Source organism: Balaenoptera musculus, chromosome 1 (genome assembly GCF_009873245.2).
Source record: "Balaenoptera musculus isolate JJ_BM4_2016_0621 chromosome 1, mBalMus1.pri.v3, whole genome shotgun sequence".
Classification (NCBI taxonomy): domain Eukaryota; kingdom Metazoa; phylum Chordata; class Mammalia; order Artiodactyla; family Balaenopteridae; genus Balaenoptera; species Balaenoptera musculus.
The window spans coordinates 8,132,720-8,151,730 of NC_045785.1; the positions used below are offsets into that span (position 1 = coordinate 8,132,720).

At 57.1% G+C, this 19,011-nt stretch overlaps 1 protein-coding gene across 16 annotated transcripts in view; it reads right to left on the reverse strand.

Moving 5' to 3' along the window:
- The window catches only part of CASZ1 (castor zinc finger 1), a 156,977-nt gene that overhangs the window by 96,806 nt on the left and 41,160 nt on the right, over positions 1-19,011 (reverse strand). The window lies entirely within an intron of this gene.

Genomic DNA, 19,011 nt, shown 5'->3' on the forward strand with positions numbered 1-19,011 from the left:
CCCACACTTAGGAAGCACCAGCAACTCTAGTTATTAGTCCCATTTTGCAGATGAGGGAACTGAGTCCCAAGGAGGTTAAGTCACTTTTGAAGACAGGGCAGAGCTGAGATTCAAAGCCACCTCTGAGTTGTTGCCCATCCTGTGCAATGCCTTCTCAAGGCTGTGTCAGGCACCTTGCCAGGCCATGTGGGAAATAGGGACCATGAACCACAAACTGGTCCCTGAGGACTACACGGCCTAGTGGAGACACAGAGTGTGAAGCAAACAGCAAGGCCCAACATGCCCAATACATCACTAAGGGACAGGGACATGGGAGCACGGGAGCAAAGGTGGGGACAAAGGAAAGGCAGGGGCCAGTATGCACCGGCAGCCAGCCCAGGGTAGGAGGCGCTCCCTCAGGGTCCCTGGGCCGGCTGAGTGTCCAGCAGGGCTGTGCCACACTTCACCTGGCCCAGGTGGGAGGAATTTCCTGAAAGGCTTCTGCAGAGAGATGGGGCGAAGGAAGGAAGAGAAGGCCCTTGGTGGTCCCCCGACCACGGAGGTGCATGTACAGCTCATGAATATTTTAGTGGCCATTTATTTATCCCTGCACCATCCAGCTGCTGGGGCCACAGACCCAAGGTGGATAAATATAGCCCCTGGGCGATCAATGAGGCATCCGCTCCACACCGCCCCCCCCCCCCCCCCCGCTCCTCCCGAGCCACATCCATTAGGCCCCTTGTTCCCACAACCTGCTGGCTGGGCACCTTGTCCTGCTCAATTGGTTTCCGATTTTCATTAGCGGTGGAGGCACAGCCCCGCTCCAAGCCTGGGCGTCCCCCTCACCCTCCTAGGCCCTCCCTGCTTGGGCTGGGCATGGAGCCCGAGGCTGCCGTCAGCCTGGAGGGGCCTTTTCAGAGAGCCCAGCTGACCAGAGCGGTGAAGTAGAGATGTGCAGAGCCCAGCAGCCAGACCTCACTTCCCTGGCTGGCCACTGCGCAACGCAGAGGGAGGTGGGGTTTCCCTAGGACTCCGCCCCCCATACCAGGGCCAGCCGGCAACGGCGACGTCGTTCCAGAACACTGGGGCTCTCCTTTGCTCACCAGGAAATTTCTGGGGGCCTCCAACGCCTTACACCTGGGGGAAGGGTGCCAGAGAGGGAGTTCCATTGGCTGTAGCGTTGGGGCTCCTGAGGCTGCCACAAGGGGACCCCTGTTCCCCTGGGCTGGAAGTTACATACAGGCCACCCTGGCCTCCTGGCCTCCAGGGCCAGGCCTGGCTCCAACCTACCATCCAAAGGAACAAGAGTGAGCTGCTGCACTCTCTTTTAGGGCCTCAGATCAGACTGGAAGGCGTGACCAGTTCCCGGCCTCTGCTCCTCCTGCCAGGCTGAGGACATCTCAAGCAGGCTGGGGCTCAGTACCTGGGGGCACTGTGTCCAGCCAGGCAGTGACTCCAGGGGCAGTCTCAGCCCTGACAGGGGTCCTGCCCCCGCCCCCCTCACTCATTTAACAAATAGTTCCTAAACCCCACCACGTGCCAGACATTGTCCCAGGGGTACAGCTGTGAAAGAGGCAAAGCCACCCAAATGCCCTGCCTTCAGGAGGTTTAGCCTTGGCTGGGGTGGGGACAAATAACTAAACAACTAAAGAGTTCTAGAGGACAATAAAACAAGGGACGTAATAGAGAGTTACAGAGGAGAGAGGTGGGGCTACTTCAGCAACCTCTGAGGAGGTGACATTTGAACCAGAGATAAGTGAATGGGCCTTCCGGCTGAGGAAGGTGGGAAGGGGGGTGGGGAAGGTCTCAGTTCCAGGAGCTGACACAGGGGAAGATGCCAGAAGGAGTACCCACAGACTCCCTTCCTTTGGTGCCAGGTGGCCAAGGGCTCAGGCCAGTGGCTAGCAGGACAGTGCCCCTTGGCAGGCTGGTACAGCATCAACATGGCCTGGGGAGGGGTAGGAGAGGAGAAAGGACAATGGCTGGCAGAGGACCAAGGGCACGAGGCCACCTGCCTGCTGGCTGTGAACACAGGCCCCTCCTCCAGAGCCACTGCCAGGACACAAGGGAGCCCAGCCAGGCCTGCATGGGGTCCTGCCTGCCCTGGGAGCTGCAGGGCCATGGGGTGACCAAGGGCCAGGGCTGTCTTCAGCCCCTTGACTCCGCCCTGAGCCAGCTCCAGAGACTAGGGCCTTGACTCTCCCGTCCATGTCCATTCACAGCGAGGACACAGAGGGTGGGGTGGAAGGTGAGAAGAAAAGATCAGGCATAAATCCCAGAGGGAGATGAAGAGGGAGGCAGGCCTGTGCCTTTAAAAGAATTTTCATTTAAAGGCTCTTCTCTCTTCCACCATTTCAGTGATCTATATGCAAATATGCTAATGCATGCAAATTAAGACACCACTTTTAGTCCCAATTTAATAGAAAGCATTAAAATACCATTTTTTTTTCCAAAAAACTCCATATGCATGAAGGAAGGATTTTTTTTTTTTTTTTTTTTTTACTTTTCACTAAAGTCACATTCCTGCAGCTATTTTATGCTGTCAAAATGTTCTCAACAAGGGGAGATTTGACTGGCTTCTCTGAGAGCCAGTCATAGGAAGCTCAGGCTCTGCTTCTCGTTGAGTTTTTCTTTTTCCTTTCTTTTTTAATTTTGGGGGGAGAGGAAAGAAAGACAGAAAAAAACAACAACAAAACAGGACACCCAAGAGTCTTTCGAAGGGCGCTTTTATTTTCAGGCCAGGCACCGATCCCCTCTGCGTAAAGTGTGTGTTAAACCTACAGCTGCGGGAGATGCATGCGATCTGGTTGGGTGTGCTTGTGGTCACTCCTGCTCTCTGGAGCGGGTGCAGACGAAGCGCACGGGGCCATTCTGTGTGTGCCACTGGCGGGAACATCCTCCCGGGGGCCTGAACCGCCTGGGAGGACAGTGCCCTTGGTGAGGGTGCAGGAGGGCAGGCGGGCACCAGAGCGGGGGGTGGGGGGGTGGGGGGGTGGAGGTGGGCGCGTGGCTGGCATGGCCAGTGTGGCCCATTTCAGCACCCAGCCGCACATTGAGGGCTGTCTATTTTCACTGCATTCGCTGCTCTGTAATTAAACTCACTGCTCCCACTTGGGCTAACAGACCTTTTCCAGAGGGCGCCCCCCACCCCTACTGGGCCCATTCCCCCTTCTCCCAGCATTCGTGGCCACTCTGTCTTCCCACAGACCCTTCAGGAGACTTCAAATCTTGGATCTGAATGCAGGGCCCTTGTCAGAACAATGGCGCCAGCCCTTGAACTGCGCTGCAGCCCACCCCTCCCCTTCCTCAGGGCCCTCTCTTCGGGGTTACAGTTCCTCATTAGACCTCAGTACTCCAGCACGTGCATTTTGCCAACTCCTCCACTGTTCCCGGCCTTTCCTTCCTGGCTGAAGCTAGTCAGGGCCTGACCTCCGGGAAGCTGCAAGGTGCTCTGATCCCAGCCGGGTTCCTCCCAAAAGGGTGACAGGCCTCTCACAGGGAGAAAGGGGCAGGGCAAAGGCAATCCTGCCACGTGGGTGTCGCCTTCGTGGGCAAGGCTCAGCCCCGGGTCACAGCGAGTTGCTGTTTTACAGTCAGGGTGAACACCGACCACCGCCAGCTTATGGGGAAGGGCCTAGGAGCTTGTCATGTGTTGGTTCATTTACTCTTCTCAGTGACTGCACAGACGAGAATGACCAATTCCAAGCCACAAATACAGAGAAGCAAGGCTCAGAGAGGTGAGGCCACTGGCTCCAAGTCTCACAGAAACGGTTGCCGAGGGGCAGAGTGAGGTCTGTGTGTCTTCCACACTCCCAGAACGAGCTGAAAGTCAGGGGGCTGCGCCGCCCACCCCAGTTTGCCCCCCCGCCATGCATGAGGAACCCCAGCTGCCCCACTCGGGGCTTCAGCTCCCCATCCGTAGAATGGGAGAGGGCGGGCACAGCCATCCACGGCTCCTTCTGGCTCCATCTGTTCCCGACTGTGAAACAGATGGAAGAGAAACAAGGGTGGGGTGGGGGTCTCCCTGAGCCGGGCAGGGAGGCAGACTGGCTCCCCAGGGCCGCCCCACGCTGCGGTAGAGGCCCTGCAGGCAATGGCCAGGAGGTCAAGCAGAGCTCAGGCAAGCGGGGAGACAAATTGAATATTGGGGGTAGAAGGTAATTAAAGAAATCAGAAAAGTACTTAGGTTGGGCCTTAAGGAACGAGAGCAGAAGCCCCACTCCACGGAACTGTTCAGAGGAAAAAGAGCAAAGACAAGAAGAGAGAAGACCCGCTGGCGTGGGCCCCGAGGCTGGCAGTGGGTGGAGGGTGGGGACTTGGGACAGACACGAGGGGCACAAGCTCCGACTCCCGTCCGAGGCCTGGAGCTCGGGCTCAGGGTGACAGGAAGGGGCTTCGCACACACGTTTCTCCAGCGAAAATGCAAAGGCAGGAGAGGAGAGCAATGCTGGGCTGGCAGGACAGGGCTCATCTAGCAGAGCCCATGGTGGAAAAAGAGAGATTTAGATATTTACGGGAAATACGTTTGTTGGTGCCAAATGCCTGGTTTTACTGTCGGGGGGAAAAAAACAAACCCAACCACCGAAACTCGTTCTCAACTGAGAATCCGCACGGAGGCAAACGATTTCCCCATCAAACCAGTTTTATTGGATATAAATATCTAATTATTCGTACCAGGCCCTGGAATGCCAGACATTTTGCAGCTTTTACAACATGTGTAGGAGTCTTTATAAATGACATATATACACACATACACAAACATATATATAGTTATATATTAACAAATCTGATTTGAATTTCATCTGAATTATTTTTTGCTTAGTGGGTAGTTTTTTTTTTTTTTTTTTTTACAAACCCAGAAAAGCTAGAATGTTTTCGGTGCTGCTCACACCCTCTTTCTGCGGGGGCATTTTATGAGCCTTAATGTGCCTGACCCAGAAAGCTCCGGGGAAAGGGACCCCCCCCCCGTACCACTCTGCAGTGACCCACACGTTCCCCCCACCCCCCAGGGCCATTCGGAAATGCAGATGTACTCGCTCACAGCACTTTACAACCACAGGACCCACGGCTGCACATCAATACCTCACACGTGACACAAACATGAGGTCCCAAACAGACACACAGAAGTACTGACTTTTCGAACGTAAAGCACATATTCCCCGGGCCAGCGTCCACAAGCCATGGATGACGACAAAGCGCTGGGCAGAGGGGGCAGGAAGGTGGGAGGGGGAGGAGGAGAGAGGGGAAGTTGTCTTATGGGGAATAACGTGGATCAGCCTGTCATCTGGAGACCCATCTTCATCTAGAATTAATGCACTAAAGTTCTTTTGTTTTTCCTCTAAATGGTTTTAAAGAGACAGTGGATTCTCAGCCCGGACATGGCGGCTCGGTGCGCAGCTGGTCCAGCCTCCGCAAGGGGAAGGGATGGGCAGCCGATTCTAGCCAGGCTGAGTCCGTTACCTGCCCACCCTGCCCCTGCCCCTGCCCCAACCTACGGCCACTGTGCTTTCTCCCAGCTCTCCCAACTTTCCAACTCGGTGGAAAGAAGTTTAAAAATCTCTGGCTTTCACGGCTCCGGACCCAAAGGCTGTGTTAGACAGAGTGAAGAATGCGAAAGCCCTTGGCTGGGCAGGGTGAGGGGCGGGAGAGGAAGAGGAGTGGGTGGGCGAGGACTCGAGACCTCTGAGCAAGGTGCTAGGTAGGGCTCGCGCCGCGGGGTGCAGGCTGGCAGCAGCCCCCTGGAGGCAGTGCTAAGACAGCGGTGCAGTGAGCCCCGCAAAGGCCTGAGTTCCCCAAACGGGAGCCCCCAGGCTGCTGAAGCCGAGGGCACAGGGGTGGGGACCGGGGGAAAGGAGCTTGGAACCAGACAATCCAGGAGGACCCTTGGGGACATCAGGGTCAGGGGAAGCTGTCCCTTGAGGCCCAAGGGCCGAAGGAACCATTCTAGTTAGAGTGGTATTTGGAGAGACTCTAGCCAGGGGCTGGCTGTCCGCACGAGAAGGAAAACCAACCACATGTCCAAATGCCCCCCACCCAGACCTACAGATTCACAGGGAGAAAGGGCTCGAGATTAAGGAGGGCCCCGGGCCTCCACCGAGAACCTTCTAAGAATGCCCACACATCCTCTGCTCAGAGACCCGCACTCAGGGGGATGGGCTGGGGGCCGGGGGAGCTGAGAACAAACAGCAGCAACAGGAACAGAGTTGAGCCATTTCAATTATTCATATGCCAGATGGATTCTTTTCCTGCCTTTTTTTTCCTATAAAAATAAGCAGGGAGGGAGAAGGTCTTATGACCGTCTCCAAAATGGGAGAAGGAAGGGGAAACGGAAGAAAAAAATAGAAATCAGGCCCCCCCATTCGTACCCACCCCCTGCCCTGGAGACCCCCGATCTCCTGACAGGAGGGCAGGAGGGACGGAATGCCCTCTGTTGGGCAGGGACCAGAGGCGTCATTTAGTTTCTCTATGAGCAGAGAGCAAGAAGCAAGGAAAATTGTCGAAGAAAGGGAGGGTGAGAGAGAGACAGAAGCACGGAGCATGGGGTGGAGGGGGGAGGCAGGCAGAAGAGGGTTCCGACCTTCTGTGAAGGATATAAAAAATCCAGCTGCCTCAGGGGACACCCAACTATCTAGCATATTGCTGTTAAAATGTCTGCAAAATTTAATACACTTGGCATGCCATCTAATCAGTCCTTGGAAACTCGGGCACTCTCTCCCTCCTATGATCAAAGCGCCTCAGAACTTCCACCTATGGGATTCCCACCCCCACCCATCCCCCCCATTTTAGATGAAGTTGATCCCCCCCCTTATAAAAACAGCTGCTGTGGCTTTTAGGACACATTGCATCCTGAAGTTCACCAAGGTCTAGAATCTAGAAGGAAGCAGAACAGCAGGGAGAGCCGGGGGTGGGGTGCTAGCTCCAGGACTTTGGTACCCAGGTTTCTTCTCCTTCTTAGCAGGAGGGACGAAGGGCAGGCATGCACTGACAAGGTCCGTGGTCCCGAGATGGGCAGGCAAAGGCTGCTCCTTCCAGGGAAGCTGGCGAGAGTCTGACAGCTCTTATTTAAATAGCTGCCCAGCACACAGAGAGCTGTGTCCTCACCAGAATGCAGACATATGCCAGTGTACCCATGGACACACGCCCAGCCATGTGCTCCATCAAGCCACCCATTGTCGGGAAACTTCTGTGAACCCCACAAGATTCCGAGGCTACTCCAAGTCCCCAACAGCCAGCTAGGAAGTTTCCAGGTTAGCCCAATGATGGCTGCCTGACCTTCTACCCCAAACACAGCAATCAGAGCCCCGCATGACCTGGATACTTTGGCAGGTCACCTGACGCTTAAACTTGACAGAGACCTTGTAGAATTCCTGAATGGGACTGGAAGGATTGATCCCCCCAAATCTGCACCCTCCACCCAAGGAGAGCTCTTGCCAAATCCTCTCTGTCCTTTTTCTTGATTTCCTCACCTCTGACTGACCTTAAGTCTCAGGTGGCCTTAAATAGGCCTGGAGGACCCTAAGAGGCTCAGGGAACCCCAGAAAGCCTGTGTCATGCTAAGGTACAGTGCTTCCTCAACAGGCCAAGACCGGGGAGGACCCGAGCACTGCATCTGCAGGGAAAAGCCGCAGAGGCCAGGGACACAGAACACAGGTGGCCCCTATGTAACTTCCCTGCCCCTCACCACGCAGGTGGGAACAGAGGCAAACAGGTGAAGGCGATTCAAGGGGGTGTGGGCAGGGCCAGCTTGCTGGGCGGGCAATCCACGCAGTCACACAGGGCCCCACGCTCAGAAGGGCACGTGCTTGGTTCAATGTCCTACAGCTGCCATCGTAAAATTCTTAATTTTAGAAGGAGGGGCCCTGCAGTTTTATTTTGCACTGGGTCCCGCAAATTATGCAGCTGGTTCCGGGTGTGGGTTTTGGAAGATCAGAGGACCTGGGTTTGAATCCCAAGGCTCTATCCCCTAGAAGCCAAGTGACATCAGAAAAGCCACTAATTATCTCTGGTTGCAGGGAGCCTCGTCTATAAAGTGGGGGTGATCACGCTGCTCTCAGGGTGGCCGGGAGGACCAGGAGGGTAAAGCGGGGAGAGAGCTTGGGGAACACGATTACACGCTCCTATTCAAATACAAGGCGTGCTGACCGGCAGGGGAAAGCACGGCCTGTTGGCATTGGTGGTTGCTTCCCACACCCCAGGGATGACCTACTCCACTGTGGCAAGAGGTCTCCTTCCAGAGCAGCATAGCAGGGGAGCCTCTGGCGGGCCCAGCCCTGCTGTCCCCGTTCACAGGTGAAGAAACTGGGACAGAGTCAGCAGCTGACCTGCCTGTTGTCACAGAGCTGCCTCCAGGCAGGGCGATGCTGAGGACATACTGTTCCTGCTGTCCAGGCTCGGCCTTGGCCGCAGGACACTTGAGATGGGGACAGTGAGAAGGAGGTAGGATTTGGAAAAGGGACGAAGGAAAGGCCTCTTTACACTTCGTCACACACACGCGCGCATACACACATACACACGGCAAAATTAAAGCTGAGAACTTGGCTAAAAAGAAAACTCCTACCCCTGCTCCGCTGAAACTTATTTTAGGGCAGGAGGTAATTGCCAAGGACCCAAATAAAAAGCCAACCGCAGGCTGTAAGTGGCTCCAAGTCTTTAATTAGACCCCAAGAAAAAACAGTGGCGAAAAGAAAATGAAAGTAGGCGAAGGCTCCCGGAGGAAGGAATATGCATGTGGTCTCCTCCCTCCCCTCAAGTCCAGTGGCTTCAAATGAAGGCTACCCTTGCCTGTGACGGGCATCAGAGTGTGCCCTGAACAGGCAGGCAATGCCCACTGTGGGGGCTGGCACGGAGCCAAGAGGGCACTGTACACCCCGAGCAAGGGCCAGCCCTGGTCCTGGGTCCTTCTCCCAGGGCCTCCCTATGCTCCAGCCCATGGAGGCTGGCCTGGGGTCAGAGCGCCGTGGGCCAAGGGGAAAGTGAGCTACCAGCCCTGCCAGCCCTGCGGTCAAGGCAGCAAGGAAAGGAGAAAGCTTTGGGTGTGGAGTGGACTCTGCCCCACTCAGAGATCTGCCCATCGAGCCACAAGGCCCAGCTCCTTGGCCGCTGACCAACCTTCCCACTCAGTAGCACTTTCCCCACTCCCTGGAGCTGTCTTCAGGCTGCGACCCCTCTCCCCAGGCCCTCTCCTGGGCCCGTGTGGAGTTGGGTGGCTCTGAGATCCTGTGGGCAAAGCAGGCTTCTCCCCGCAGGGACCCTCCTAACCAGAGGTGCGCTCTCAGAAATCCTCTGGGTGACAAGTGGCATGTGGCAGAAACCCCCAGCCGCTGTGCCATTCCACCAAGGCAAGGAAAGCAAGGAGGCACCAGCCACTCCATGACCCCCTCCCAAGTCCCCATCCGGCCTCTGGCCTTTGAAGAACACAGGCGACCTTGGACTAAGGGTGGGGCTGGGAAGAAAAGGATACGCCATGCTTGGGAAGGTGGCGGCCAGCAGAGGGTGGGTGTCCAAGCTCTTGCCTCTCATACAAACAGAACCCAGTGGGCCAATCCAATCCCACAGGTGGGGGGAACTTGCTAAGTGCCAAGACCAGCATGTGCCAGATGTGGCGGAAGCAATGGCTTCCACTGATGTTATAACAAAGGCCAGGTCCCAGGGGCAGAAGGGAGGCATTCCACCCAGAGTCTGCGAAGGAGCCCAGGAGGAGAACACATCCCAGCCCACGTGAAGGAGGGAGCAGACGCTGGCGTCCCGGTCCTTGCCTTCTCACGGTGGCAGGATGGTGACGTGGGCTCACAACCAAAGCCCAGTGCGCTACAAGTGGGCACGATCAAGTGGGGGAGAGGGAGACCCTGCCTCACCGCAGCTGGCATCAGAGGCAGCAGGGGCAACCACGCTGCAGACCCCTGTCCTGCTCCCCACAGCTGCCTGGAACCGGAGGTGTCACACCCACACGTGGCTCCCCTTGAGAACGGGCACTCGCTGACAGTGGGGTACACTGTGCTTCCCTTTCACAGGCTCTCCTCTGCTCCTGCCCCTTCGAAGCCGAGCGCAGGAGGACAGGCTCCGGAATGCCCACTGAGTGGACTGGCCTCCCAGCCAGAGTGGCAGGCCGTGCCCTGCTGTATTATACATTGCATTCTTCAGCCATTTCCTCTCCCCTTTCTCAAACAGAACTTTAACACAACAGTTTAGGAGTAGGTCTAACAGCAATAGGGGGGCAGCTACCCCTCATTCAGCATCTAAAGGTCCCAGGCCCTGTCGCAGGCACTCTAGAGATGACATCCCTGCAAAGAAGGTACTACCGTGCCCATTTTACAGGGGAGGACGCTGAGGCTAAGCGTGGTGAAGTGACGGCCACACATCTACACAACGGTGGGCCTGACTGCAACTCAGGTCGGCCTGGTTCCAAGGTCTGTCTCTCTCCATCACACATTTCTCCCAACTAGTTCTCCCGTCTGACCACTAGATCTAGGCAGGGGCAGGCCCGCTGACCTCTTTTCCCCTGTTGCTCTGTACTGGGTTCTCTGGGCGCCGGTTTAATGTACGCCAAGTGTAATGTAGGTGACAAGCATGACCCCATTCCCAGCCACCTGCCATGCCCTGCTCGGATGTCCGAGGCCTGCACGGCCACAGCAAGCTGGAAGGTCTTCCCAGGAGGAGGAGCAGGAGTGAATCCGACCTTCCGAGGCAGTCCCAGTTATCATGTCAGTCAGGAAGGGCCTCCCTGCCCGCTCCCCTCCCGCTTGCTTTGCTCTGCGGGGGGTGGTCAGACTTCCATCCACTGGGATAAGTGGAATTCCTCTTGGATGAGGAGCCCTGTGGCTTCTGCTCACCAACTTCCTTCCCAGCTTGGGAATGTGTTGAGAGCAGCAGTCCAGGCCCCCGGCAGAGGCTGCAGGAGTCCTGCTAATTAATTAGCTCTCCATCCTCCCCAGGTGCTCACCAGACACAACCAGATGGTCCCAGCGACGCGCCCTCTACCGCCATCCTCCCCTTGGAACCACACGGCATCTTCCCCTCAGGCTCCCCTCCGTTTTTCCCTTCTGTGTTGCAAAACCCCGAGAGAGCCCCTTCTCCCCTTCTGCCAGGCCTGGGCCCAGATAGCCCCAGATGGGCAGGGAGGACAATGAGAACCTGGTTCAGGTCTGCAGGACTGAGAGTTCTAGGTGGGGCCGAAGTTCAGACAGGTTCCAGTTTCTCCTCCTGCCTTCAGTCAGTTCAGTTAGGGAGCTGGGGTGGGATCGGTGCGGGTGGGACCCAGGGCTGAGTCTGCCCCTATTTCTTGGAAATGTTAAGAGATGGCCCTACATCCAAGAGACTCCAACTTAAAACCCCAAACAAATAAGGCCTGGCCGGTACCCCCTCCCCCGCAGGAGGGCACCTCATAGGAGCTGCTCCAACCAGAAGCAGAAGCCCACTGGGGCCTCTACAGCACCACGGACATTCCACTGGCTTTCTGTTGGCACCTCTAGGTCCGAGGAGGGGTGGTGGCCTGCAAGGTGCATGGCTGTGCCCTCTAGACGGCCAGCCTGTGCAGGCACACGGGGCCCAGGCAGGGGTGCAGAGTAACAGAGCAGTGGGGTCCCAAGGGCAAGGAGTCGGAGTCAAGCAAGGCTGGAGCCGCAGCTGAGAAGCCCTGGAAGGTCCGAGGCCCAGGAGGCGGGATGGCCCTCTGCAACAGGTCCTGCTTCGGGGGAGACTGCACAAGGACTGGAGCCCAGCATCGCTCGGCAGCCCGTGCCCCGGTGCCAGCAGCTGTGTGACGTGGGCTCTAGCTGGTGACCCTGCTTCACTTTTCTGGGCGTCGGTTTTCCCACATTAAAAATGAGCCTGAGCTGGATGATCCTTGGGGTGGCCGGGAGCTGGTGCACGTGGTGTGATGGGCAGAAGGCCTGCTCACAGTTACGCTCAGGACACGTCCGCTGAGATCATGACTGTTGTTGTTATTTTCATAAGCATCACTCTTTTTGATTCGAAATATTCTGTAAGCTTCCTTTCAGACAGCGCTCCAAAGTAATGGGGAAGATCTGAGCTTACAGCCCAGAAAGCCACATTTCCTGAATTTTTTATGCCCAGAATCAAAACTAGTGAGGAGAGGGTAATGATGATTTGATCAGAAGCTGTGAGGGGTTTGGCCGGGTTTCGTGAGCCCGAGTGACCCAGGACTGGCCCGCCCAGGATCCAAGAGGCACTGACCTCAGAGCTGTCAGGAGAATGCAGACAGGTGACCGGCTCTTCTGGGCCCATCTTCGCGGGGATGATCTTTGGGGTGAAGCATCTTTATCTGGGGCAGCAAGGGTTAATGCAGGGCTGGGAGAGGCCAGGCAGCACGGAGCACTCCCTGTTTATTAATAAGCTATTTATCACCAGCTTTGCTTTTAATGCCATTTGGGCTTAATGTCGTTAATGAAATATAAATACCCAGGCTAACGATGTCGGTCAGAGGCAGCAGGGGCAGCAGACGGCTTGCGAAACAGGGCCAAACCGCGGGGCACGCTGGGGAAGAGGCTGAGAGCTCGGGAAGCGGAAGAGGTTCCCCCCGGCTCGGCACCCCTAGCCCCCTTCTGCTCCCACCACAAGACTCCCCAGCTGGCTGTGCCGGGAAAGGCTGGGAGGAGGGCAGCCCGGGGCTGGGGGAGAAGAGGCCTCCCTACACAGGATGCTGTTAACTCCTAGAGGACAGAGCGGGAGCCAGAGCTTGCACCTCAGGGGCAGTGCCCACCTGGCATCAGGCCCCTTGGCTGCAGGAGCTGGACTACCACCAGCTGGCAGCAGGCCCCTCTCGCCGCCCTGACTTCTCTGACCCTGGCAATGGAGCCCGGGTGAGAGAGGTCATGAGAGGGAGCAGTAAGGACGCCATCACATTTTCCAATAAAGACGCCCCCCCCACCCCTGGAGTAACATCCTAGGCAGCCTGGTCCCAGTGGATGGCACACCCTCCCTAAGAAGCTGGCAAGGGGCTGCTTGGCAGCCTTCAGGGTAGCTCAGAGAGGTGGGCAGACGGGTATTTCTGGTCAGTGCCCCGAGGCCTCACAACATGGAGGTGGCCCCGCAGGGCAGGCTGTTGTCCCTGACCTCGTGCCTGACCTGGCCTGGCCCCCTCCCACACAGGGAGCCATCCCTCTGGCCTCTCCCTGGGCTCAGAGCAGATGCCCTTAGCGGACGACCACCTAACCCAGATGACCCCAGGAACTTCAGGCCTTGACCTCAGGAGACGCCACGGACTGTTCCCAGACGACAGCCTCACCTGGTGGAAGTGGCCCTGGGACTTGCTCCCCAGCCCGGGGACCACAGTGCCTTTGGAGGGAACTTGGAGTCCACTCAGCCAAGGGCTACCTGGGCCCAGACAGAGGTGGGAGACTTTGGCAGGTGGCTGACCTTTGTTCCATCCTCCTCTCCCAGTACCGTGGTGAGGGGGTCCTTGTGCCCCAGCCCCACCCTGCTTGCCAAGCCCCCAAGCAGCCCCCCAAGGGCGCTGCCTCTTCCAGAGGGAGCTCCAGGCTGTTCCAGGGAGGGAGTCCCACAGCCTCTGGCCCTAGGTGCTCAGGGTTGCCTGAGAAAACGCAGGACCACTGGCAAACTCTGAATTTCAGATAAACGGCTAATACTTTTTTTAGTGTAAGTATGTCCAAAACACTGCATGGAACATACTTACACTGAAAATGATTTGCTGTTTGTCTGAAACTCAAATTTCACCGGGCATCCTGTATTTTTATTCGCTAAATCTGGCAATGCTCTCCCACTCCTCAGCAGGTAGCACCTGGCTGGTGGGGACGGTTTCCGGTGGGTGACCAGGACTGCAAGGGGCAGTGAGGGAGAGCAGAGATCCCCGCCGTCTCGGGACAGCAGTCTCCTTTCAAGGGGCCCTGTTCGTAACTGTCCCCCACCTGCCCTCTCCCCTCACTGGTCACTACTGCACTGCCCAACACCATGGCTCACCTGTGGGGGTCCCCTCTCCCCGCACCCCCCAAAGTCACCTCCATGTCCCCAAGGAGTACAGGACTCATTTGCTGGGGCTTGGTGGAGCTCGGCTCAGCGGCTAATCCCCTGGGTGGCTCCTGTCAGATTATTAATTAGCTAAAGCAGATCGGTCCTGGAACAACATGCGCTTGGACTTCAGATAAAGCAGCCAGGGAAGCCGGGCCGGGGGCGGCTTAAAGCGACAAGACCCCGTTTCTGAACTGCTCCCCGAGGTGGGGCTGTGCCGGCCGGCAGGGCTGGGGCAGGGCGATTGCTGACAGCCCCTCTGCGCTCCTCATGTCCGCTCAGGAGAGCACCTCGGAGGGGGCTCGGGGGTTCGTGCAGACGCACCTGGACAGGGGCGCAGACGGCCCGTGAGAGCAGGAGCCAGCCACAGTGGGTCTTGCTTTTTAATAAAGAGCTTGTGCCTAAGCAGATCATGTCACTCAGAATTCTTCAAAAAGCTTCTTATTCCACTCGGGGCAAAGGCCTGAGTTCTCACGATGGCTCCAAGGCCTGCAGGATCTGGGGGCGCCCTCGCCCGACCCCCTTGACCTCACAGGACATCTCCCCAACTCCAGCCACACCAGCCTCCCTGCTGTCCTCCAACGTGCCAGGGGTGCTGTCGCCTCTGGGAGCTCACACTTGCTGTTCCCCAACGGGGAACCCTCTTCTCCCAGATATTAATTAGGGTGGCTCGCTCCCTCACTTCCTTCTGTCCTTACCCAAATGTCACCATCCCAGGGACGCCCGCCTCAGAGGCCACACCGAAGCTGACAAGCCATCCACCGCCACACACACTCCCTATTCTATTCTATTCCCCAAACGTGCTTCAATTTTCTCCCCGACACACGTCCCGTCCAACATCTACTTTATTTCTTTATCTCATTTATCATTTGCCTCCCTCCACGAAAATGCTAATGCCACAAGGACAGGAATTCTTGCCTTGTTGGTTCACTGCTGCAGTTCCAACCCGGTTTGTAGCGTCATCAAGCATCAGTAATGCTTGACAAATAGACGAAAACGAAAAATGAATGACCGGAGATTAGAGGTCAGGATCTGGACCACCACCTCTTCTGGCTCTGAGTCCCATGTGGCTGAGCCCTGGCCAACCTCAGTGGGCTCCCCAGACACCCATCTTTCCCCCCCCAACCCTATTCGAGCCCACCCTTCCCTGGCTCTGCAGCACACCAAGTGTTACTTGTATCCTGGTCCTAGCATCCCCTAGATGCATTTCCAGGTTCTGGGCCTCCCAGGGATGTCCTAGGGGACCCATCTCCTCATCACCCCAACCCTGCCCCACCAGCTGGGACTGCTACTCTCTCTGCCCGGGAAACAGCACAGGGTGGGACGACGGTGACGAGGGGGAACACCAGGGCTCCCAGCTGCTGCCCGGGCCCAGCTCTGCTGCCGGCAAACTCCTGGGCTTGGATTGTTTTGACTTGAGTCGGTGAAGCTGAAATATTGAGTCACAACGGCCCTAAACTTCATTACCAGCTCTCAACACAGATTACTAAGGGAAAAAAGTTGCTTTTAATTGCTTTTCCCGATTAGCATTTCTGGAGAAGAAACTAGTGATTAATTACACCTTCCCTCCCCTCAACCGCCCAGGGCCACAGGGGTCCCAAGCCCAGGCTACCAGAAGAAGGCTCAGGGTCAGAAAAGGCTCCTGCTCCTGAAGGGCCAAGAAACCAAACTAAAGTGGGTGGTGAGCGGAAGGTGGGGACCATCCCCAAGGCAGATTTAACAGAGAACCAGCAGCTGACGGTGTGGGGAGGCCTGGGGGGGCAGCTGAAGGACTTTCTCCCGGACCAGGACTATACCTGGGTGGATTCTGGAATCAGAGAGGCCAGGGACACCGGGGGAAGACAGAACGGGGGAACCTGAAGATGTGCAAGAGAAGACGATGCGTTCCCAGCCACTGGGACTCCCCTCGTGTGCAAAACCTGCCGTCGCTTTTCCAACGCCAGCGTGTTCTCCCTGTGGAGGCTCCAAGGTCACAGGACGGAGGCAGCGCTGAGTGCTTCTCCCCTCGTCCACGAGATGTTAACCCTCCCAAAGCCATGGGCCGCTGTCCCCTTTGGAGCGAGCACATCACCCTGGGTAGCTCCAGGCGGGCAGGCGCTGCCAGCCTTGCCCAATCCCTCACCCCTTGGGTCTGCGCCTGGTGGAACGCAGGGGCTTCCGACGCTGCTAGGAAGGCGGGAGGCACAAGGGAGAACTGGGGAAGGAGGCCCAAGGCAGGGATGTCGGCAACACCAGGCAGAATCTTCACACAGATTAGAAGCCAGAAGGATCAGTAACTCTTCCCACACCATCTCCCCATCACGTCTCTGCCCAGTACAAAGTGGCTGCGACCTTGGAGTCCACTGATCCAGGGTGTCACCCGGTGTGGGGCTGGAGGACAGGGGCCCCCGCTCCCCTCAGCCAGCACCTCCCTCTCCAGATCCCGCCCGTCCACGCCTCCACCGCAGCTGCAGGCTCTGGAGCGGCCAGCCCCACACCAGATCAAAGCCCTGGAGGACGGAGTTAGAACTGTCCAGTCCAGTTAGGAGTGAAGGCCATGGATCTAGTGCAGGCCATGGAGGCAGAAAGCAGAAGAGCCTCCCATGCATGCACGGACACACAGGCCTGCCCACCCAGACGCACCCTCCCCCAGGGCTCAGCCCAGTGTTCTGATGCCGGCAGACACACCCAGGAAGACTGGCTGACACCCCCTTGGAGCCAGAGGCACCAGCTGCGCGCCTGGGACATCCCCATCACCCCCCGCACGACGTCATCGCCAGCCCGCCCCTCTGCTCCCTCCCGTCACTCCCCCTGGAGGTCAGGCCTCCAGAGCTTTCCTGGAGGGCTGAGCTGGCCCATATTGCTGCGAATATGTTGCCAGCACGGGCAAGTCCTCACTGGGGCCTCCACAGCCGGCCGTGACAGCTTCACACTCACTCCAGCTAGGCTCTGGTTGCTGTCTGGGCTACGCAGCGCCCACCCAGGGGGGTCGGGGATGGCTTGGCTGTTACAGCATCGCTGCTGGGACTGCCTGCCTTGTCCTGGTCCAAGCAGATGATACCAGGACCCAGGAGAGTGGAGCCTCAGCTCAGGATCCCTGGAAAAAGGGACAGTGGCCTAGGTCAAGTCTGATGAGGTACCTACGGCAATTCACACTGTGAACTGTGGAAAGACTTTCCATGTGGAAAGACGGCCAGGATCCCTGCCCATGAGCTGGGGCTGGACACTGTGCTGGCCGTCTGGAAATGAGGGGGTCTTAGACAAACCCATTTTTCAGCTCTCAAAGCTGATCAACTGAGGTTCTGTGCACCCAGGCACAGAGATCACATTTAAAGCCACAGTGAGAGGAACTATATGAGCTTCTAGGCCCAACCTCAGACCCAGCACAGAACCCGTGGAGCAAAGGCACAAAACAGGCTTCAGTGCAGCACCTTAGGGCCAAAGGACAGTGAGCTGGAAAGTCCCTGCTGAAATCGGTGCCAGATACAAGCAGGCCTTGGGCCTTCCCTCCACATGGTGCTGACCCAGGGGCGCCTAATGCACTCCAGCAAGCTTTCTTAGCAACCAGCACAGCGCCCAGGGTGGTGCTTCTCCCCTTGGCACTGTCAGGTGAGAGAGGAGACACAGGGCCAGGCATCGGGGGCCTGGAATGCCAGAGTCACCCTGGGGTCTTGTCTCTTCTTCCCCCATTCAATCCATCAGCAAGACCACTTCACCCTCCCTTTAAACACACATGGACCTTGCCCCCTTCTCCCCATTTCCCCCTTCTGTCTCAGCCACTTTTACTGATGTCAAATGGAGGAAAGGAACAACAACAACAAAAACCTGTCTGTGGGACATTCCCAGGTGAAGAGAAAGGTTCCACTTGGTTCCTAAAATCACCAAAAGCCCCGTCCCAGAATTTAACCCGGTGGCTGAGTTCAGACTCTCACGCTGGCAGCTGCCTCCTCGTCTCTGCCCGTGCTGCCGCCAATCTTCTCCCCACGGCAGCCCCAGCCATCTTTTTAAAACAAAATCAGATCACTTCACCTCCCTGCTTGAAACCCTCCAGCAGCTGCCTGTCACCCAAAGAATAAAGTCCCAACTTCCCCTGGCACATCACGTCCTACATACCCCAGCCCCACCCCATCCACCTCCCAGCACTGGGGCCTCTCTCTGTCCACTGAGCTCCCTGAGCTCTCGGCCTCAGCTCCTCCAGACTAGTCCTCCCCTGCTGAAATATTCCACCGCTCTTCGGATGGCTGTCCACTTCCTATCCTTCCATCTCAGCTAACTGTCGCCTCCTCCAAGGAGCCTCCTCTGACTGCCCAGTCACTTCCCAACACCTCATCCATTTCCATTCCGCACGAATGATTTCCTTGTTGCTTTCTGTGGGTTTGTTTGTTGTCCGCTTACCCAACCAGAACTCCATGAGAGCCGGTCGTCTTGTCACTCTGTTCCTAGTGATCGGAAGACACCAGGCCCTCCGTAACTGTTGAATAAACATAACCAGATCTTCTGTGGCGTAGCCAGAAGTAGGGAGAATCTGAGTCAGACAGGATCAGGCCTGCAGACCAGGCCTGAGCACAGACTTGCCCCAAGCCCACACTCTGGTGTGGTGAGGCAGGCCACCTCTGAGGCCATGGGTCACCCCTGCCACACAGGACCCTAGCCGGTGACCAAAGGGCCGGGTGAGTGAGAAGGGGCTCGGCCATGACATTCCCACTTGGAGCCCTCTGAGTTCCCAAGCTTCATTATCAAGCCCGAGATGGCTGGTGCCAGGATGCGGGAGTCCCAGGGGACTCGTGGAGCCCATACCCCATGCCGGGTGCAAATCCCAGCTGGCACGGCCCCTGGGAGTCAACAGTGAGTGGAAACTTCAGAAAGGGAAAAAACTAATGGGCGTGTTTTGCCGAGGGAATGAAGAAAACAAAAAGCCTGCCACTGAGGACAGAACCGGCAAACACTGCCCCCTGGAAAGGGGTTCCACAGGCACTCTGGCAACCTGCTCGCGCACAGGGTGCAGGGAGCCGGGGAGACCATCCAGAGGCTCAAAGACGCGTGGGCTTGCCATCCTAAGACCCGTGATCA